The sequence below is a fragment of the Lontra canadensis genome, unplaced genomic scaffold, assembly GCF_010015895.1.
Source record: "Lontra canadensis isolate GAN:19392208 unplaced genomic scaffold, GSC_riverotter_1.0 scaffold20, whole genome shotgun sequence".
Lineage (NCBI taxonomy): Eukaryota > Metazoa > Chordata > Mammalia > Carnivora > Mustelidae > Lontra > Lontra canadensis.
Genome location: NW_022631014.1, coordinates 7,499,840 through 7,523,892, shown reverse-complemented (window position 1 = coordinate 7,523,892; position 24,053 = coordinate 7,499,840). Strand labels below are relative to the sequence as shown.

The following is a 24,053-nucleotide window of genomic DNA, read 5'->3' as shown; positions in this document are numbered from 1 at the left end:
GAGTGGATTCTTAACTGAAGACAGGATGGATGGCCCACTCTTTAAGCTCATAGGAAATTGTGACCTCGAAAAAGCACCCATGATTTCTCAAGAGAACTATTACTTAACAAAATTTCCACAATAACAATGAATAATGGCCTGCCAAAGAATATAAATAGAAAAGGATTTAATATATCTCATAGTCATGAGATTATTGGCCAGGGGAGTCTGGTGCTAATAAGGTCACTCCCTCAATCCCCAAATCAAATGCCCCCACAAAATAATATTCATAATAGTAACTCTTAAAAGGAGAGAAGATAATCCTCTGTAATTTGCAGCCCAATTGGCATTTATTATTCTATAAGGAAAATAAAGTACTCAAAATGATAAAATAATTTCATTCTGAACTATTTTTTAATACAGTGATCTAACTATAGCTTTGAATTTATAATGGGATGGTTTCCATACTTTATATCTAAATACAATGAATCTCTGATAAGAACTAAAAATGAAAATAACCTGAATTATTTCCCATCATTTGCTTATTTCCATAACTGTAGCCAGTCTTGGGCAGTCCTCAATCTTGTGCCTCCCTACTTCATTCTATTACTCCCAGGAATGTTGCTCAATAGAAAATCGAACCAACAAAAATGGACAATTGTTAATGCATCATTAGGCCTTTGGAACACAAAAACAGACTGCATCAATTAAAAACAAGGGTCCTGGAATATATTTTCTGTCTTCTGATTATTAAAATTCCCAAAGTACCATATTTTAATAGCATTTTTCATATATGATTTTATGTATTATCTCCACATAATAATATATCAGACAAGAGATATAAAATTCTCAAAATATATGCATTAATAAGCTTAAAATAATTTCTAGAATTTCTATACTTTCTAACTCTGCTGTACAACCATTATCATTAATCAGTATAAAACTCCTATCTGTAATGACAAAATGTTTGCTAATGATTTCATTAATAGTAAGCCATTGTATTGTTATTTGCTATATTAAAAAAGACTATTAGGATTAGAATTACATAATTATCTTGCCTCCTGTTGGTCTAATTTTTCTACTCATCTAAAATATCAGCATAGTGTCCAGTTTTGATGTAAGGGACTACTATAAACTTGGTTTGTTTGTTTTTTTTCTTTGAGCTATGAGCTTTACCTGTATAATACTTTACAGTCATAAAAACTACAACACACCTGCTGGAATATCCACATGAAGTGAGGACTTTCTGATTCACTATTGTAGTCTACCAAGGTTACAGTAGCCCTCATCTAAGCAGCAATTGTGACCAATTACAAGCATTTGGCTACATGCTAAGACTGAAGAACAGGGTTTGTGTATGCAATTTTATGTACAATCTATGTTGATGTTATTACTAGGGCTATGGCAGGTAAATTCCTTTTTTTTCTAATTGTATATATTTTTTTAAGATTTTATTTATTTATTGGAGGGAGAGAGAGCACAAGCAGGGGGAGGGAGAGGGAGAAGCAGAGTCCAGGCTGAGCAGGGAGCCCAGTGTAGGGCTCGATCCCAGGACCCCGGGATCACGACCTGAGCTGAAAGCAGATGCTTAACCGACTGAGACACCTAGGGGAGCCTTTCACTGTATTTTTAAATCTTACATAACATTTTTAGAAATACGACCTTAGGTGGAAAAACTGAGACTATATCCATGGATTCATTCTATTAAATATATAGTATCTGAAGTTTGAGAAACCAAATAGGGAAACATTTGGTTTAGTTTGGTTGCTTTTATCTTTTAGAACATCTCTTGGAGGGTCACCTGGATGCTATCGTATGTTAAGCATCTGACTCTTGGTTTCGGCTCAGGTCATGATCTCAGGGTCATGATATCCAGCCGCTCATTGGGCTCTGTGATCAGCATGGAGTCTGCTTAAGACTCCCCCCCCATTTTCTTTCTCCCTCTGCCCCTCCCTGCTGCTGCCGCTCTCCCTTAAAAATAAATAAATAAACTTAAATATATATAGAAATAAATAAAAAAGACATTTCCTGGATACCGATCTCCAGCCAAAAAGTATTGTAATATTTCATTTAGGGTGTCTTCCTGGATTCCCTTCTCCACACTACTGCCCTATTGCTCTACAAAATACTTGGCAAGAATCTGAATCAGTGTGTATTATGATGTTTATCTTCCTAGCTAGAACACGACTTCCAAAAAGCACTGTGTAATTGGTTTGCATTTGTTTGTTTTGTTTGTATTAGCTGAAACAGAATAGATGCTCAATAAATATTAATTAAATGATTCAGTAGTGGCTGTGTTGGGTGTCACCGTCACATTTTTCTTTCCTCTTACTCATGCCAGATCAAAGAAAGTGGCCTAGTAGGAATAGTGGCAAATACCAACCATTTAGATTCCAAATCTATAAAAAGTATTTACATACATCCGTCAAGCAATCCTCTGAAACTCATTGTGAGTTAGGAAACTTGAATTTCTCTTTCATACGAAAGGACTCTACAGCTCAGAGAACATGTGTGTATCGCCCATGTTCATACGGCTTGGCTGGAAAATCGTAAAAGCAGTTCCTGCATCCAGGTCCACAGGACAGGGAACTTCTGGGAAACAGAAAACCCTCCATCCACCTCAAAGAGGGCAGCGAGGGGCCAGGACACGATGAACCATTAACCCAGGATTCAAATTCTAACTATTGCATTCCTTTACAACTTCACCATTTCATGTAATAAGGGAGAGATAAACACTGTTCCAATCCAAGCAGTTATGAATTCAGTCATTTTTAAATCCACAGCACGAGAGTGGATGATCGATGATGAAATGCCGGGTGCTCCCATCTAGAATCATGTAATAAAGGCCCCAGAGCTCTATACGCTTCTGTCCATTTAATCTTCACAACCATCTCAGGGTTAGGTGCTAATGATCCCATTTTGCAGGTGAAGAAACTGAGTGTCAGAGACGAGAAATACCCCTCGCCCAGGGCCACACGTCTGGTGAACAGTCCACCCTAATTCAAAGTCCACTCAGTTTGACGGATGGAGTTGTGTTCTTAACCTTTCCACAATCTTATCACCCCCTGCTCCCACCCAGGTGGAGACTCAAACTCAATCTGTAGAATGTATTTTCTAGGTCTCTTCATGCTGCACTTTGATACACTGTAAAATAAATTCTCCTTTGAAGTCAGTTTTTCAAAGGGTACTCTCCCTGTCTCTTGTGAAAATAAAGGGAAACCTCCTAAGAGGAATCAGAAGGCTAGAAGGGGGAGCATACCACGCAAGGTCAACCACAGGAAACATTGTCAATTGCAGGCCCTAACAGAAGAATCTCAACATAAAGAATCATCAGTTATAGGCCCCAAAAGGTGAAGATGTACATTGCATCTCCTACAAGAAATTGACTACCTGGTAACTCAGCCAGTGTGAAAGCCTCCTCACCCTGAACTCCTGCTTTTTCTCCAATAGACTTTCCTTCAAAACAACCAACCCCTTCCAACTGCCTCCTTCTTTTCTATAAAATAAAGTTTCTCTGCCTTGGTTGTTGGACTTGCTTGTAGTTTTGCCATAGCTTGCATGTCCCAACTTGCAATTTTCTGTTATTCCCAAATAAATCTATTTTTTTACTGGTAAAATAACCAACTTTTCTTTTTAAGGTTAACATTAAAGATACATGCAATTTTGTCCAGATTGAGAGCTGTGCTTGAAGTATCCAAACTGTTCCTTCATGTTTTTTAAAATTCAGTTGATAATTCATCACACCCTTTCTGGATTCCTTTTGCTTGTGCAAACTTGTAGAGTATAAACCAAGAAAAAGTGGTACTTAAACACTTGTGTAAAGTCAAACACTCCAGAAACAATACTGCATTAATTATTTTCTTTTTTTTTTTTTTTTTTTTGGTTAAAATAAGTAGAACATAATTCATTCTGTTACATCCAGAAGCAGTAGCCAAAAAGATACTTGTGTTACCATATTGGAGTATTCTAATACCTTTGTCAATGGCAATTCCTAAATTGAGTATTTTTTTTATCAGATTCAGTGCTTTTTTATTAAAATATGCACTTAGTATGAGTAAAACCATAATTTGCCAACTGGCAGCCCACAAGGCCAATTTAATCTCAAATATATTTGGTTTTCATGCTCCTATTATTTTTAATTTTTATTTTGTCTGCATAAAAAAAAAACCCTGGATATTTCATACAGATTTCCAAATTCACACAAAATTCCAGATTTCTAAACCCCAATTTCAAGTCAGATATTTGCCATTACCAGGAAGAAATTGCTTGAGGGGCGTTTGGCTGGCTCTGCCACTGGAGCCTGTGACTCTCGATCACGGGGTTGTGAGTTTGAGCCCCATGTCCGGTGTAGAGATCACTTAAAAATAGCATCTTTGAAGAAAAAAGAAAGAAGGAAAGAAATTGCTGGAGAGCAAAACAAGTACCTGGAGTTGAGTTAGGGCTATCTTCTTTCACATCCTTAGTCCGCACTACTATTATTATTACACATCCTGGCTGCCTCCCTTTCTGATTTCTGACTCTTGAAGGCATCTGAATGTTCTCCCCCAGGAAACAAAAAGTTTCCTTGTTGATTTAAGCTTGCTTTTTGGAGACCATGTCCTCCAAAATTAAATAATCAATTTTTGTTTTGTTTTCTTTAATGCTATGGGTGTTTTTAATCTGTAGTGGCTCTGTTACAGAATGTACAAAAATAACACCACTTTCCCCTTCACCAAAAGTTACAGGTTTCCAATTAATTCAGTGAGATCATCTACTCTGTCCCAGCTGACAAGTACATTCCCAGAGGCAGATCTCATAGACCCTGCGGTAGGCAAAATTTTGGCCCCCATATCATTTACTCCTGATGTCATTCTGGTAAATACATTCCCCTGTTTGAAAAAAGGCCTTGGCAGATGTAATTAAGATTACTAACCAGTTTGGGGTGTCTGGGTGGTTCAGTTGGTTAAGCATCTGACCCAGGTATGATATCGAGGTTTTTGTATCGAGCCCCTCCCCTGGCTCCAAGCTCAGCGTGAATCTGCTTGTCCCTCTCCCTCTGCCCCTCCCCCCATTCCTGCATTCTCTCTCTCTTTCTTTCTCTCTCAAATAAATAAATAAACTCTTTTTAAAAAGATTACTAATCAGTTTACCTTATAATCGGAAGACTATCTTGGATTATCTGGGTGAGCTCAATCTTATCACATGAGCCCATCAACAGAGAACTTCCTCTGCTTGGAGGTAGATGACATGTAGGAAAAGAAGCCATAGATGTGAAGCAAAAGGAGGGCTGAAGTCTTCATTGCTGTTTCTGAAGACAGAAGGGTCCATGAGCCAAGAAATGCCTTAAGAAGTTGAAAATTATCCCCAGCTGACAGCCGGCAAGGAAATGGGGACCTCGGTCCCACAACCAATGGAAATGAATTCTGCCAATGAATTCTGCCAACATGAATGAGCCTGGAAGCAAATTCTTTCCCAGAACTTCAGCTAAAAACTCAGGCTGGCCAACACCTTAATTTTTTTGGTCTTGTGAGACGCTGAACAGAGTATCAGCCATGCATGCATGCCTAGACTTCTCACCTACCAAAACTGACATAATAAATTTGTGATGTTATAAGCTAGTAAGTTTGTGTTAATTTGTTAAGTCAGTGATAGAAAACTAATACAGGTCCCATGGTCACCAGCGACCCCAGCAGATATCATCAGACAGGGTCTGAATGCTTCAACCATAGCAATCATTATTTCTTTGTTGATGTGACATTGTCATTAATCATTTATGTTTCTAAGCCAATCATATTGATTTGGAGCCTGTATCCATTTTCCATCCCTGCCATAACAAATTAACACAAACCAAAAAAACAAATGGGCTGAAATTGATACTGAGAAAATTAAGTAAATAATGTATAAATCACATGGAAACTGAACCTCCTCAAATTAAATTTTTCAGAATTATCTCTTTTAACCATAACGTTGAATGTATTAATGTGTTTGGCAAGAAAGAGCTCTTTAAATTTGACTTCTTTATTAAATTATTTATCAAAAGAATACCACAGTTGCCATTGTATCAGTAATACATTTGCTACAGTTTTAAAATTAAATGCAGAGCACATTCACAGACCATCAATTTGGGACCCTATTTCGTCAAACTCTATTTTTTAAATACCTTAAAAGTAAGCCTTATTTTACCAGCAGAAAAATCTTAAGGATGACAAGACAATATATTCACTCAAAGAAGACTGTTTAAACTGGATTCATCTGTGAGAGCAGCACCATTTTCAGCACAGGGGAGAGGGGGACAGATCACCACATTACTCAGTGTTTAAAACCAGGAAGGTATGGGATCTGCAGTTAAACCTATCTTCCTCTAATTTGGTGCTAGTTTTCTTCATAAAATGTATTGTTACCTGAAATTCTAGTTTTATGTGTCCACGTTACTGTCTCTTAATAGAATGTCAGCCACACGTTCTTGTTCACTGATGGAATCTAACCTTTACACCAGTGCCTGGTACATAGTAGATTCTCAATAAATACTTGTTAAATGAATAAAAAAGTAAATGATGAAAACTTGAGGTCATCATCCAGCCCTTCTGATAAACTAATTTTATCCTCATTTATCAACTCACTAAATTGTTCCTATGACTTTCATTTCTAACCTACATTTCTCCAGTGTCCCCATTCAAAGTGTAAGTCTCTCTTTCGTTATGTATTCAACAATAGGACCGAGCACCCTGGATATTCCTCAGCTTACTCAAACGTCATCATTCAACAAAGCAAATCAGCAGATGAAGTCAGAAGGATTACAGGGGGCTAGATCATGAAGTCTCCTAGTCTACTGAATGGTCTCAGGATTTTAGTAAGAGTGAGAGGTGGGAAGCCACTGGAGGACCTGCACACAGTGTCATACTCTGAGTGACATTTGAAAAACAGCGACCTAGTTACTATATGAGGCATGGGAGAAACAAGGTGACCAATCAGGAAGTTGTTGGGATACTCATGTTTTTGACTGCCCGTGTTCTCATGTTATTCAAACAAAGCTCTGTGATGAACTTTGTTAGAACATGGGATTCATTTGGGAGTCCCTTGTAAGACACACAGCACCAAATGCCAACTGCTATCTCCTTTATACTCAATCCCTCCCTGTGTATAACATCACAGAGCATGGCCTCTGCAAAGAACCAAAGAGAACACTAATAGCAACTACCTCAGTTTACAGAAGAGGTTCCATTTTCCTCATTCCTTGATCAAGTTTCATTTCCCCTACATAATGACCTTTCATCTCTCCACTGGCTCAAACCCAATGTTTTATAGCATTCATTCTCACTGAAGACTATAACATGGGTACCCCCACATTAAAAAGCACATTGCCTTGAGAGAGACAACGAAGAGCAGGGAGCCACTTAAATCTCTTGTCTTTTCCAAAGCCTATGGTGTGTATGCCATCCCACCCTAAAAATCCCATGAGATTTAAGGCTTCCCCACTAACCACACTGGAGAGACGAACTATGATGAGCTACCTTGGTCATGCTTTCCAATGAAATATCCAAGCTAAGATTTACCCAACTCACCTACACTGGTTGAGACCAATTAATGACACGCCCCTCACTCACCATCTCTTTAAAAATACCACCAAAGCAGATACTATGCCTTCAGGGCATTTCAGAAACTCACTCAACACGAATGTATTCATAGACAGAAAACCTGGGTGTTGCTGAATTAGTGTCTCTTCTGCAGTATAGAGCTTGACAGCTCAGGAGATCGGAGTCGTCATTCCCATGCTTTTAATCTTGCAACCTTTGCATATGTAATTTAACCTTGTTTAATGTTTCCTCGCCTATAATATGGACCTCCTGAGAGTGAGGAATAAATACAACAAAATGAATCAAGCATTAGCACAGAGTTTAGCACATACCAAGCAATCTATAAATATAAGTTACTATCATTTAGGCCATTATTCAAGTTGTCATCATCATTGTGAAGATGGAGATGCATCTTCCAAAATGGTACCTGGGCTCAGGAAGCAGGCTTGCTACCTTTGTATCACCTGGTAATAAAAACCATTTCTTGCGAAAAGGTCACTCTAGAACTTGGTAGCATGGATCCACAAAATAATTTAGCAATCCCTTTCTTCTACCTCTCACATGTTTATTTGTTGACAGAGGGAAATGAGGCAAGAATTTTAAGATGCCTTAAGATCTCACTTATTCTGGGGAGAAGTTTGAAATGATGGATGCAAAGACCACCAAGTACAAAAGACAGGGGCAATGTGGCAAATTAAACGCTAGAATGATGGTAATACCAGGAACAGAAGCTCTAGTACATCTTTCTATTCTGTTCGGTTTTGCTTATAAAAGGAAGATGAAAAAACACAAAAGATGAGGGAAAGGAGAAGGGGAGTAAGAAAGGAAAGGACCAAGAGAAAATGAAGTAAGAAGAGAAGCACTGAAGAAGAAGGAAAGACATACTAGTGGGAGAGAAGCAAGAAAGAAGAGAGCAAAAAGAAAGTGAGTGAAGGGCGCCTGGGTCGCTCAGTGGGTTAAGGGTCTGCCTTCAGCTTAGGTCATGATCCCAGAGTCCCTGTTCAGTGGGGAGCCTGCTTCTCTCTCTTCCCTTCACCCTGCTCATGCTTGCTCTTGCTTTCTCTCTCTCTCTCTCTCAAATAAATAATAAATAAAATTTAAAAATGAAAAAAAAAAAAAAAGCAAGTGAGTGAAGAGAATTCCAAGAAGACAGACTCTGCACCCAGCGTCATCAAAGGTTAAAGCCAGGACCAGGACTGTAAAACTGCCAGAGAATATGACGTGCATTTACAATTGAACCAATTCCTGCATTCCTGTCCCTCTTTTGTAAAAGGAAATGACTCTATCTCTAGAAAATTAACTCAGACTTCTCTTGATCTTTGAGTTCCAAGGACAGGAGTGACCGTTTGAATCTTGTTTACATGGTTACATGGATGTCATTGTTACCCTGTTCAAGTAAAACTTCATAACTTCGAAGGGAGTGAATACAAAGTGAAGGGATGCCCATTTTGCTAAGAACACCGGGCTCCCAGCCAAAACAGGCGAGGCTGCAACAGCAAGTGGTTCTGGAGTTGACTGATCATACATCTCATCTCACCCAGTTATTCTGTCTTTCTTTCTATTTGCCAGAACATCTGTACATCAATACTTAACATGCCTTATACTCAATCTCTTAATTATGTTTCTAGATTAGCTATTGTTTAGATCTACTTTGTTGGCCAAATACTAACAAAGAAACAAACACAGAGACAGACCATTAGATATTATAATTACCTAAGCTCACTTTCTTTAGTGGTAGAACTTTACCTGACTTCATCTTCCTAAAATTAAATGCAGTAAAGTATTCCAAAGTTGGCACAATGTTAACAACCTAAAATTCCATAAATTGTTGTTTTAGTATAGAAGTCAATCAAGCATATTTCCCTTCCCATAAAGGACTTCTTCCTTACAAGGTATCCCACCACTTAGTATTAAATTGGTGAGATACCTGGCAAAGCAGAAGCCCTTCTTTACTGATGTCCAACTTCGTAGTGCTCAGTTGTGTAAAACATATCTCATACAAAATGCAAAATGATGCAAGTCAGTTTAACTTTAAAGAGTGATACTAGGGTCCCTGGGTGGCTCAGTCTACCTTCAGCTCAGGTCATGATCTCAGGGTCCTAGAATCGAACCCCGCATTGGGCTCTTCTCTCTCTGCCCCTACCCCCTGCTTACTAGTGCTCTCTCTCCCTCTCTCTCTCTCTCTGTCTGAAATAAATAAATAAAATCGTTTTTTAAAAAGAGTAATACTAATAATTTACACACAACTCCATCACATCCAGACAAAAATATAGGTGAAAGGTGTTATTGACCTGGACTCTGGAGGTTGAAATGGAAATTGACAGAGGCAGATAGCTACAAGCAGGAGTAACAGTAAAAAAAAAAAAAAAAATATATATATATATATATATATATATATATATATATATATATTTATCAGCTGGTATGGCCAGAACACTACATCAGAGCAGACACAGACTACAAACCACCACACCCACCCAGAACACAAAGTACATGATTAATTAAGAAATATATTGTTGGCAAAGGGGTAAAGTTCCTGAAATGCCATTTCCCAAAATGAGAAAGACTGAAGGGAGAGTACATCTGGTGTAGTGTGGTAGTAGTAGTATAAATTTTAATTTCTAGTGTAAGAAGTTAACAGATGCTTGGAGAAGTAGAGAGCTGAATAAATGTTTCTGGAGCTCAGAGGCCAGGTATGAACTAAAGAAATAAACTTTCTTTATGAAAGTTTATATGAGTCAGCCTATAGATAAGATTTAGAGCCATGAGAATGGAAGAAATTACTTAAAGGGAGGAGGGGCCTGGGGCGCTAAGAAGAGGGCCCAGGAGAGACTCCCAAGTTTGGAAAGATCCCACCTTCATTTAGAGATGGACTAATGAAAGAGGAACTAGCTGAGAAATAATAAGAGCCTAACGAGGAAAACTGGAGACGGATAGTGTCACAGAAACCATACCAGAGTCATGGATGCCAAGAAAAGATAACTTATGAAGGAAGAGGGACCAGTCAACTCTTTCAAATTCTCCCAGAAGTTGAATAAGAATGTAGCTCTCGGGATTGGACCACAGAGTGGTCACTGCTGATCTCCATAAAAGTTTCTCTAAGCAGTAGAGGCAGAAGCCATGTTGGAGTCCTATTCGGTAGAGGCAGAAGCCATGTTGGAGTCCTATTTGTAGCAAGGGAGAGAGAAAGTGAAGACGGCTTATACAGACGAGCCTCGCCAGAAACTTGACAAGGACACAGAGGAAAGAAATGAAGGGAGGGATGTGAAGAAGTGTGGGATTCAGGATTTGTTTTCAAGATGGAAGACATCAAGATATGTTGACATGTAATCTTCACAACTCTGTGATCTAGGGAGGTATTATTTCCCTCATTTACCAGATAACAAGATTGAGGCTCAGAAATGTTTAAAAACTTGATCAAGTTCTCACAGCTGGTAAGAGGCAGAGCTGAAAGTTGAGACCAGTCTATCTCATCCCAAAGCCCTAGGATAGATTGCTACTTACTGCATTTTATTACATGTATTTATCCAATAACTGCCTCCCTCACTTTCTAAGTACAGGAACTGAGTCTAATTCATCCTTGAATCCCTAGCACCTACCGCAATATCTGGTCATTAATAATAGGGACTTAGTAAATATGTCAAAGAAATGAATGAATGAACCCAAAGTCAGATTTTAGCCTTCAAAACAGAACTTCTCTACAGACCAGGGATTTAAAGAATAAATAGAAATATAGAGAAATCAGGGAGCCTTTGAGATATTTGTAATATAAAATGGTAACAGAGGAGCAGTGACTATCATTAAAAGTAGAGTAATTAAACCTGCTTGGCACAGGTTTAATTAATTAAATTAATCAAATGCATAGTTGCATTTCCCGAGTTTGTAACCAGCAAAACTGTAAGAACTTGCCTAATCAGACGCAATCACCAGTCTCCACCATAATGTACAGCTTGCTTGTCAGTTACTATGTTTTTTCCCCCCAGAGCTTAAAATACATACAAGGTCCTTATTCCCACATGGAATCCATTCTCAGGTAATAATTGTGCTGTTCCACATGAAACCAGTGGATTTGTATGGAAAGCAAAAGGGGCATTCAATCATTGTGATATTCTGTGTGCCTCACAAGAATAAATGGATTTTTTTAAACATTCATGTGATTGACTGATTCCTCCCAACCACTACATGTTCTGCTCAGCTGTTTTGCTCGCATGTTACTTCTGAGCCCTTTTAATACAGTTCTTAATTGTTCTCTTTATCATATGAGCAAGGCACTTTTAGCAAAGACCCTAAAGTTAAAATAATCCACAATAATTTTGAAATGTGCGAATTCATGTTTATTTGTCTCAGAATGTTAATAACTTAAGTTTCTGCTGAAAGAATTTTGTTTTGAGCTTCCTCCAATAAATTCCTTCCTTCTCTTTTTAGAAAATGTACCCTTTGAAAGTTTGAATAGAAAAAAAAAAGTTTTTCAGGCTAGCCAAATTGTTTCATGATGTAAGGTACAGTATTTTGGTTTGGTTTGGTTAAGATCAGCTAGGAAAGAAGTCTAAGGTCTGCCCGTCGACTAATTACATATTTATTGTTAAAAACTACTTGCACCAAATTAAATAAAATAAGGATGCCTAAAGTAGGTTAAATTTGCATTCTTATTATTTCCAGACGACTTCTAATCCCACAAAGTTTTTTTCTACCCTTTTCTTGCTTAGTGTAAGGATTACTTTCTAGTCTCACCCCGAAGTATAAGCATCAAGTATTTTTTTTCCTAAAAAGGATATACTATACAATTTAGCTATTCATTTATGCAAATGATGGTAAACAGAATTATAAAGACAGATAATAAACAGCAAATGAGGTTATTTTGTTTCACGCTTTATGTTGTCAGAGTTCTGAGCATGGTTTAGTGTTTTCTATTCATGACTTTATATTACCAAATTACTCCCTGATGGTGTCTCAGATGTGCTTTTGTCTGCAAATGAGAAGGAATAAAATACCAGGACATTAACGTTAAATTACAATCGTTAATGGCGTAAATACGAAAATAATTACTGCATCATACCATCAATTGTTATGTGTTCATTACGGAAGTTCTTGTAAAGCCTTCATTTTCTTGTTACAATTATTTTTTCCTTTATTTTTGTCTGGCTATTTTATAGCCCTGACAGTACTTTAGCAACATTCAGCAGTTACACAAGCCATTTAATCCTGCTCAAAGCTTCATTTAAACTTCATTTTAGTTGCATTTTATTTGTGTATATATGCCTTTTACTTCTTTCTGACAGTCCGAAGGTACTTCCAGAGTAGGTGCTGGAAAGATGTGTCAAGGAGGTTAGCTAAAACCAGCAATAAACTTCGGCGAAGGTTTCAGACTTATTGCACACCCCTCACTACAATACCTTTATTAATCAAACTAAATGTGCCCCCATTCTCTAGAATTCCAGCTTCAGGATCCCCACCTCTAACATCTCTTTTTAAGATAAACTTATAATTTTACAGCCAATCAGGCAAGATGCTTTTAAATCTCTGTCCTCCTTCTTCCCCTTGTGTTTCTCCTCCCGTGCTCCATCTCACCTTTCTCCCGCTCCGAGCTCATCCCTCCGCTACTAGCATTTTCTCTCTAGCTGGCAGGAAGGGGATGCCCTCCATACACATACACACACACACACACACACACACACAGCCGCCTCCCTGGGAGGGTCGTCCAAGTGTACCCTTTTGTCTGCTCCACTCTGAGACCATAGTTTAGCCTCTTGCCTGCCAGCCTCGGGCGAGGAGGAGTGACAGGAAAACTCACAGCGCTGTGGCGAGATGGAAGGGGGCAGGGGGTGGTGGAGGCTCCGCGGGCAGTCCAGCATCCCAGGCCGCTGCGCTCCCGCACACACGCACACACAAACACACACAGGAACACACATACACACACAGGAACACATATACACACACACACACACTAAGTAGTCTTCTGTCACCTGTTCGCTTTCAAAGCCAGCTCCAGAGCTAGGTGAAACTTATCCCTCCCCCACCTCTACCCACACCTCCGAAGAGAGTTCTGGTTCAAGAAGGCATCCTATAGCACAGTTTTTTCCAAAATACCTGAAGGGGGGGGGGAGTGCACACTAGGTACACTGCAATTACATATATCCCTACTACAGCTCTCTTCCTCTTTTTCGCCCATGTTCTCTGCAATCACACCTGGCCTTTTCTTGCTAATACGCTCACACAACAAGCACCCCATCTCTGCTGACGGTCCAGCCTTGTAACCTCCGCCTCCGGGGTTCCTTCTCTGTCCACGTCCCTCTGCCCGGCGCCAGGCCCCCAGCACTCTCTCCAACTCCTGCCATGTGCAGCCCAGCGCTGCCGGCTCCTTAGCCCCAGCCGAGGCTCCAAACTTTTTTTCGCCCTTTCTCCAGCCCCAAATCACGCGCATCCCAGAGGTTGGACGCCCTAGCGGGTATCCCAGTCCACCCTGGGGAGTGAGGCGAATACCACTGCCCCTGTGGGCTCCAGGTCTCGCGGTGCCCCCAGTGCAGGACAGCCCTGGACCTAGCAGGGATGCGAGGGGAGCCTGGGCGGATCCGGCTGGCAGGTGTCACTTGCCAGCGACTCCCGAGTTCACGCCCTAGGGGACGGCGGGTTTGGCCTGATGAGAACAAAGCTGGAGTCCGGGGAGACTGTCAGCCGGGAGGTGCTAAGACAATAGCAATAAAAGGAACTTGGAAGAGAACCGCTGCGCAAAGTTGTCTCCGAGTCCGAATGTCCTGGGATGGCCGCAGGCTCCCGCTGCAGACCCCAAAACCCCTAGCCCTGGGCCCCGCCGCTCTACACGCAAAACCCTGGCTCAGCAGCGGTTCTTGGACACTATGCAAATACCCTGGGAGCCCAGACGCAGCTCAGGGCGCCAGGGACGCTCCGGGACTTGGACAGCAGCTGCCGGCAGGAACACCCGCCAGCGCGCTCTCCTGGCTTTACCTTTCCGCGGGCTGTCTTGGAGTCCGCGGCGCGCCGCCCGCTGGCTGTGCCCTCAGCCCCTGCCGCCGCCGCCGCCGAGAGCAGGCAGCCGGAGCAGGCTCGATGCGCCCCGCCCCCGAGCGCCAAGCCCCGCCCCCAAGGCCAGGCCCCGCCCCTGGGCTCAGGCCCCGCCCCTCCACGCTGGCCGACAACCTCGCGGAGCCACGCGGGCCCACTGTGGTTTGCACACGAGCTGTGACGACCGCGGCGCCTGCTGCTTCTCCTGCTTGTGCCTTTGCTGCAGTTGTGGCTGTTGCTGCTGATGCATTGCATAGACTAGAAGTCCCGACTTGTCAGTGGGTAGGTAGCCCCTAACAAGAGAGATTATTGAAATGACCTCTAGAAGAGGACGAGTATGGCCCCTGCGAGACAGAATCAGTATAAACAGAGAGCTTGCTAGAAATGCAAATTTCTGGGCCCCATCCCAGATCAACGGAATCAGAGTCTCTAGGGATAAGACCTAGCAATGAGTATTTTAACAAGCTCCTGGGATGATTCCAAGCACATTAAAGTTGGAGAGGCACAGAAAACTAAGGGGTTGATCAGATGCAGTCCTAAGATCCAGGAGCCCACCCGAACCGAAGATTTAACTTGGCAGCATTTGCAAAGCCCGAGAGTACGCTGTCTGCGCCCTGGATGTCATTCATCTTGCTTTATTGACTGAGAAGTCTTTAGAGATAAACAGAGGGGGGAACACATTTACTTCTGATCTGACAGCTCTAATGAGCTCAAGGAAGAATTATGTAAACATTATTAAGTGTAATAAACACGTGTCGGCATCAGACAATCTTCTCAGAAGAAGAGTTGGCAAAAGCCGGCATGAGCCAACGTTTTATTCATAATGTCTTTTTAACTTTATGTTGCCTGTGTAATAAGCCTTTGGCTTTGCTGTTGCCCAGATGGAAAATCATTACCCCAGTAATGGATGAGCCAGTTCAAAAGGAGAGCCACTGGGATGCACAGCACTTTCATTCATAAATGCTCTGTATCAGAGACAGGGGGAACCATCTCCTGCCAATGTAGCCTTTTTAATCATCCCACTGTTGTCCAGGCTTCTTCTTTCAATGTCCTGGAGCAAACTCAGGCTGAAACTCTACAATCCAAATAAAAGTTAGCTGTTTATTCACCTTACCATTTTATTTGTCATGAGCTCCCCCATCCTTTCTACTCACTTTCCAGAGCTTCAGACATTAGTAAATACTGGAGAAACTGGGGAAGGCTTGTCAGAGGGAGGACATGAGAGGACTGCCTTGGTTTCCACTGCTAGCTCTAGAAATTGATTCTGGCTTTTAACTGTTATTTTGGGTAGATTTGGAAACCAGAAGTTTGGGTCCTCAATGAAGCCTGGTCAGTTGTATCCAGAAGAGGTGGATCTTCAGGAAACCTCTTTTCCACTCCCTTCATGTTCTTTTTTCATCAAAAATGGCAACCCTCTCCCAGCACTAATAACAGTACCATTTTAAGTAATGAAAGGGGGACAACATTATCAGGACAACCAGTCCATCAAAAAAATTGGAACAGTTTAGTTTTCCACCCTACCCCCAACTCTAGGAGTGTTGTAAGAGAAAGAACTAGAAATCTGGCATCACAGGGCTTATTCTGGATGGGAGTAAGAATAAGAAGGGAGAAGAAAGACAGGAGGAGGAGGAGGAGAAGGGAGTGGGAGGGAGGGAGGGAAGGAAGGAAGGAAAGGAAGGAAGGAAGGAAGGAAGGAAGGAAGGAAGGAAAAGAAATGGAGAAAGGGAGGAAAGGAGAAAGGAAGAGGGGAGGAAGGACCAGTAGCTGCTACTCAGGTCTCAGAAATTAAATAAAATGAAAATTTAAAAGAGACGGTGGAGGGTGCCTGGGTGGTTCAGTTGGTTGAGCAACCAATTCTTGGATTTCACTCGGGTCATGATCTCCGGGTTATGGGATCGAGCCCCAATTTGGGCTCTGCTGTCAGTGGGAGTCTGCTTGAGATTTTCCCCTCTCCCTCTGCCCCTTCCCACCCCTCCAAACCCCCCCTCACTGGCTCTCTGTCTCTATCAGATACTTAAATAAATAAATAAATAAATATCTTTTTTAAAAAAGGAAAAGAAAAGAGGTGACAGGGTAAAGAAAGGAGGTGTTTTAAGTCAGGGTTCTGCAGAGGAGCAGAACCAATAGGGGATAGAGACTGAGACACAGAGAGAGATGAGATAGAGAGAGCTAGAGAGAATTATAAATTATTGGCTCACCTGATTATGGAGACTGAGAAGCCCCACCACCTCGCATCTAAAGCTGGACACCTAGGGGCATAGTTTGAAGTCCTGGGAACTAGAGAGATGAGGGTGTACATTCTAGCCAGAGTCTGAAGGCCTGAGAACTAGTAGCACTGAAGACAGAAGGAGACTGGTATTTCAGCACCAGCAGTGAAGCAGAGAGGAGCCAAAGGCTCCAATATCCACCTTTTGGTTCTGTTCAGGCTCTCATGGGATCAGAGGATTCCCACTCCCACTGGGGAGGGCCATCTGCTTTTCCAGACCTGCCCTTAAAATGCTGATCTCTTCCCAGAAACACCTTCACAAGCATACCCAGAAGTAATATTTAATCATAAATCTGGGCACCAAGTGATCCAGTCAAACCGACACATCAAAGTATCATGGCACAAGGGAGCAGAGCTCCATTCTTCCCCAACTACTTGTCAAGGGTAGGTTTCTTAGGTCAAGTTCCAAGGAGCAGGCCCTGAGCGAGGAATTATGTGCAAGTGATTTATGAAGAAAGTACTCTCAGGGGAAACCACTGAGGGAATTGTGGGTAGGTGTGGGGGGAGCAGAACTGGGAAGAGGAGAAAACGAACCAAGGGTCTAGAAGTTGCACAGTGAGTAGGGCTTGGATTCATTCTGCAGGGAAGCTCTGGGGTTTTAGCCTCTAGTTTGTCTCAAACTGAGCTAAGAGGGTTGGGCATTCATATTCCTTTGCTGGACAGTTTATTGGTTAACAACCTCCCATAGGAAATAAATTCCTTGGCACTTAAGTAGGCTCTAGTAGCTGGAGGGTAGTCCTTTAAAGAAAAGTCAGTGTTGCTGTTGAAAGCAATGGGACTCAGAAATATGGAGGAGGTGGGATGTCACAGAGAAATACTAAAAAAGGATTTGAGAGTATCTGAGGTGAGCACTGACTTGGTCTGTTTCAGTATGTGACTTCTGATATGTGCAGTTTTCTAGCTTGTTTACCAAACATGAGCTGTGTGCCTGAAACCCCAGCCGAGAGGGGTCAATACGGGGAAGGCAGCAGACAGCTGTGGGATATCCTTTGGGTTCAGGAAGTAGGGGTATTGAGGAGGCTTGGACAACCTCAAGCCCTGACAGGCCTCTGAGTTATTGGCTGATTTGGCGATGTCCTAACGTCATTGTCAGTGAGAGCCTGCTTTTGGATGCCTGGCATGAGAATGTATGGATGGCCAGCCCACCTTAGCCAGGGAAGCTGCGATAACCCACACAAAAGCAGTTAAATTTTGAGAATTTACCCTTCCTTCATTCTTCCCCTCCCAGCCCCCAAGACCAGAGGAGAAGGGAGTTAGATGTCTTGAAAATGGAAGAAAAAAAGGGATATCCCTAAACCAAATATTGAATTCCAGGTGTTCCTTTGAGATGAGAAATGAGCACAGGCTAGGCCCCATCCCAATTAAAGCTCCTTAGACCTAAGCCTGGCCTGTGATCAGGGACAGAGTTCTGAATTGGAGATACATGGAAATTTAAACTTTCCATGATGGATTTTATTTTATTTTATTGTTTTAAAGATTTTATTTACTTATTTGATAGAGAGAGAGATCACAAGTAGGCAGAGAGGCAGGCAGAGAGAGGGGGAGGCAGGCTACCCATTGAGCAGAGAGCCCGATGGGGGGCTCAATCCCAGGACCCTGAGATCATGACCTGAACCAAAGGCAGAGGCTTAATCCACTGAGCCACCCAGGTACCCTTCCATGATGGATTTTAAATAGGTGAAGGTGAATGCGTGAAAGTGACCCAGAAGTTATGTAATCTACCCAAGGTCTTCTTAAGAGGTCTTGCACCAGGTAAAGAAGAGAGATTTGACATGTGCATTTGGGACCAGTGGTTTGAGGAAAAATATAGTCATTTCATGTTTACACTTCAGTTTGTACAATAAATTAGTTATATTTGGAATTATTTACTTTTCCTGGCTGCCTCCTGTGATGTGTCCTCAAGTAACTTCCTCTACCTTGGGTGAGCCTCCACACCAGTGTTTGCTGGGATGGTTGTGGCCTGGCAAGGCTTGTCCACTGGCTGAGGACATATCCTGCCCAATTATCATGTGCCCTGAAATGTTGGAAATATTCACAAGGCCAGGCACAAAGGAAAAGCTATAATATAAGTGCTTAAACACCATGTGTAAGTCTAATTATTTTGCCTTTTTTTCCCAACAAATTAGTTCAGAAATTTGCATAGGATGGCTTCCTCTTCTTACTTTTCATTTGTAATTTCCTTTAGAATGTTTATATAAATACTTTTTCATTTTGCTTAGAATGTTTGGCTCTGGTTATATGCACATGGGTTCAACGCTTGGGGAAATCGTTACAACTATCAGTTGGAAATTGATTCAGATGCTAATCTGAAGCTGGGAGGATTTCCGGTTTTGCAGACATTGTCATTTTGCCACCATGCAGATGGCAGGAGCCCACTGTTGGTTTTCACCAGTATTTGGCATGCTCTGCAAAGTCCAGCTGGACATTCCAGCTCAAGTTTTCTCTCTTCCTCCTTCCTGTCCGAGTTCCCTCATTGGCCTTGTAGCCAGTTCTATTCCCAGGCCTCACTTTCTCCATTTCCCACCTGAACCATGACTCTAAGATATCCAGTACATCCTGTGCCAAAACCCAAGTGTGATAAATATGAATCATTAAACACAGTGTACATCAATATCAGGGCAGGGTAGAAAATATACAGCATAATGAATGTTCCACAGTCTGAGATTCAAGAAAGTACAGTCGTCTCATGGAGGGTGTTCAGTAGCGTCATCAATCATGAAAGTAAAAGTAGAGTGTTTTGTGGCATTATTAAAATGCCATAAAGATTGGCTGTTTCCTACTTCCTTCATAATCTTCCACTAACCCTTAGAGATACTGGATTTGGAAATCATATGTTCGGTAGAGTCTTGTATGCAGAAGATATAAATAGCACAACCCAAAAGAAAAAAAAAAGCAACCAAATTTTAAAGTTGGCAAAAGGTTTGAGTAGACATTTTTCCAAAGAAGATTTGCAAATGTCCAATAAACACAGGTAAAGACGCTCAACATCATTAGTCATCAGGGGAATTCAAATCAGAACCACAGTGAGATACCACTTTGTATCTACTTGGATGGGTATAATAAGAATAATAATACTTTTATGAAGATGGACCATTGCAAGTTCTGGTGAGGATCTAGAGAAATCAGAACCCTCATACATTTGCTGGTGGGGGATACAAAATGGCACAGCCATCATTTAAAACAGTTTGGAAATTCCTCAAAATGTTAAACACTGAGTTACCAAGTGACTGAGCAATTCTAATCTCAGATATATACCCTAGAGAATACAAAGCATATGCTCACAAAAATGCATACATGAGTGTTTTTGAAAACATTATTCACAATAGTCAAAAAGTGGAAACAAATGTCCATAAAGTGAGGAATGATAAACAAATGTGGCATTTCCATACAACAGAACACTCTCCAGTTATAAAAAGAAATAAAGTACTGATACAGCCTATAACATAGATGAACTTTCAAAACGTTACACTAAGTTAAAGAAACAAGACACACATGGCTCATACTGTCTAGCTCAATTTATACAAGAAAGGCCCAGGATAGGCAAATCTAAGGAGACAGAAAGTAAATTCGTGCTTACCAGGGGCTACTGGTAGCAGGGAATGAATGGTGAGTACTTGTTAATAGGTTCAAAGTTTTTTTTTTCTTTCTTTTTCCACTTTGTTTTCTTTTTAAAATAGACTATTTTTTGAGTAGTTTTCGGTTCACAGCAAAATTGGGCAAAAGGTGCAGATTTTCTATATACCTCTTGCTTTCACATATGCAGACTTTCCCATTATGAAGATCCTGCACTAAAGTGATACGTTTGTTACAATGATGAACCTACACATTGACACATTATTGTGTCACATTGACACATTGAACATGACACATTATTATCACCTGAAGTCCATACTTTTATATTAGGGTTCACTTGGGCTATAGTACATTGTATGGGTTTGGACAAATATACAGTAACATATATCCATCATTATAGTAGCATACAGGTCATTTCCCTGCCCTAAATATCGTTTGTGCTCCCTTCCACTGGTCTAACCCCTGGCAACTACTAATCCTTTCATTGTTTCCATAGCTTTGCTTTTTCTAAGATGTCATATAGTTAGAATCATATGATATATATCCTTTCTGAATGGCTACTTTCATGTATAAATGTGCATTTTAAACTTCCTCCATGTCTTACATGACTTTTCAGTCTTTTAGGACTGAATGATCGTCCACTGTCTGGATGAACTAGAGTATATTTATCCATTCACCTACTGAAGAACATCTTGGGTGCTTCCAAGTTTTGACTATTTTGAAAAAAGCTGCTATAAACATCCATGTATAGGTTTTTGTGTGGATGTAAGTTATCAACTCCTTTGGGTAAATACCAAGGAGCAGAATTGCTCAGTCATATCTTAGAATATTTTGTGTGTGTGTTTGTATGTTATAAGAAACTGCCAAAATGTCTTCTAAAGCACCAGAAATGAATGAGAATTTCTTTTGCTCTACATCCTTGCCAGGATTTGGTGTTTTCAATGTTCCAGATCTGGACCATTCTAATAAATGTGTAATGGTATCCCATCATTGTTTTAATATGCGTTTCCCTGGTTACTTAAGATGTGGAGCATCTTTTCCCAGCCGGATTTGTCATCTGTATTTCTTCTTTGATGAGATGTCTGTTCTGACCTTTTGCCCATTTTTTAAATGGGTTGTTCATTTTATCACTGAGTTTTGAACTCAAAACTTCTTTGTATATCTTGAATATCAGATAAATCTTTTGCAAATGTTTTCTTCCATCTGTGGCTTGTGTTTTTTCTTGTGTTTTTCTTGACAGTGTCTCTTTTATTCGGGGTTTCTTTTTTTGAGTTATAAAACTTCTGAAATTAGAGGTGGTGATGGTTGTCAAACTTTATAATTAGATTATAAAACACAGCAGTTTCTGTCTTGGGCTCTCTTTCTGTGGTAGAAGTAAGCAGTCACATCATGAGTAGTCCTCTAGGGACACCTATGTGGTGAGGAACTGAGGCCTGCCTACAACCACCTGTGTAACCTTAGAAATGGACTCTCCAGCCTTGGCCCCTTTTGAGATGACTGCAGCTTTGGCTACAATCTGGGCCAGAACTACCCATCTACTGCATATACTTGACCCTTGAAAATGACGCAAGAAAATAAATAATTTTTTGTTTCAGCTGCCAACTTTCACAGCAATATGTCATGCAACAATTGATAAATAATACTGTTTATTTATTAAACTGACCATTTGTATGTGCTAATTTTTAAAGTTGATTTAAAAGGCATATTGGTGATTTCAAATCTCAATAAATATTTGAGAAAGATTTTTAAAATGCAAAGCAATCCCTGGAATTCAGTATTTTTCTAACTTAAAGAACAATATGTAGAATTGTGGGACTTTTATTTTTTATTATTATTATTTCTTGTATTTGTTTCTGTCAGTGTTAGAGCTAGCTCACAACAGAATGCATAGAGATAAATGGATAGATGATTACTGTTAAAATAGAAATATAATATCAAAACTATGAAAAAGCAGAAAAAGATAATATTGCTAAGGTTTTTAAGCCACAAAATTAGTTTTGAGCTTCCTGACAGGACAAAAAGGGAAATTGTCCTTCCTCTAGAAGAAGCACAAATTTTTAAAGAGATCCAAGTATTTTCCTGGTACTAAGCTCTAAAAGCAACTTATTATTGGGTTCTTAGAGAGGAAATATTAAAAATTGTTTGGATTGTATTCTTCATAATAACCTTATAGCTAATAAAGAAGCAATTATTTCCCTTCCTATCCTTCTATTAATTATCAATAAAAACTGAGAGCATAATATTTATTTGGGATCAGTCCTTTTCTTTTTGCTTGATAAGATATTAAATAAGTGATGAGGTAATTAAGTCTACTGATTAAATGGTTATATCAGTGTTAATTTCTTGATTTTGATAATTATACTATAGTTATGAAAGATCAATATCTTGTTTTTAGAAAATGCACACCTAGTCTTTAGGGATAGAGAAGGAATATGTATGTACCATACTCTCAAATATTTATATAGGTATATGTGCATGTGTGTGTATGTGAAAAGTAATAAAGCAAATATAGTGAAATACTAACTATTAGATAATCTAAGTGTATATATGAATTTTTTAAAGGTTATATTTATTGATCTGACACAGAGAGAGAGCACAAGCAGGGGGAGTGGCAGGCAGAGGGAGAGGGAGTAGCAGGCTCTCTACTGAGCAAGGAACCTAATGTGAGGCTCGATCCCAGGATCATGACCTGAGCCCAAGATCATGACCTGAGCTGAAGGCAGATGCTTAACCAACTGAGCCACCCAGATGCTCCATTATATAGTATTTATTTTTATTAGTGCAGCTTTCTGTAAATCTAAAATTATTTCAAAAATTTAAAATCACTAAATAAAGAAGAAAAAATGATTGAAATGGCTTTACTTTAGAGAAAATGATCAGGGATAACCTCTCTGAGGAGGTGAAATTTATGCCAGAATATGAAGTTTGGAAAAGAACTAGACATATAAAAAGCCAGTTTTTCTCATATTTTAACATGCATCATAATCACCTGAAAGCTTGTTAAGGTACAGACACCTGGATCCCACCCCAGAGTTTCTGATAAAGCAGATTTAGGGGAGGTTCTAAGAATTTGCATTTCTAACAAGTCAGATCATGCCGATGTTGTCAGTCCATGAATCATGCTTGATTTGCACTGTCCTGGTCATGAGAAGAAACAAAGCCAATACATTAATAAGACCTTAATCTATTTAAAAAAATTATTTATTTGAGAGAGAGAGAAAGTCAGGAAGAGGGGGAGAGGGGAGAATCATCAAGCAGACTCCCTGCTAAGCACAGAGCCAGAGGCAGGGCTCGATCCCACGATCCCTGAGATCATGACCTGAGCTGAAACCAAGAGTCAGATGCTCAACAGACTGAGCCACCCAGGCACCCCTATTTTATTTTATTTTATTTTTTTAGCTATTAAGAAAAGGGTAAAATTAAGTCAATTTCAATTAACACAAAAAGATGTATCTGAGAACCTTTGTCCAATTTCTATATTATATACTAGTCATGTAACTGATTTCTATTATAATACTCAAGTAATTTAACTTGAGTTTCAGAAGACAATATTCAAATTTTGATGATTCATCTTCAAGTGGCTTTTTTTCCTTTTTCCTTCTCCACTTCTCAGACATCTGCCTACAATCAAATCAAGTTTCCTCGTGAAGTATTTAATGATC

The 24,053-nt window shown here is 40.2% G+C and overlaps 1 long non-coding RNA gene across 1 annotated transcript in view; it reads right to left on the bottom strand.

Annotated features, from left to right (window-relative positions):
- Positions 1-14,565, bottom strand: part of LOC116869664 — a 338,580-nt gene extending 324,015 nt beyond the window's left edge. Inside the window, exon 1 of the long non-coding RNA XR_004383083.1 lies at positions 14,496-14,565. This is a non-coding gene — a long non-coding RNA (uncharacterized LOC116869664). The remainder of the gene's footprint in view (positions 1-14,495) is intronic.
- Between the last annotated feature and the right edge of the window lie 9,488 nt (positions 14,566-24,053).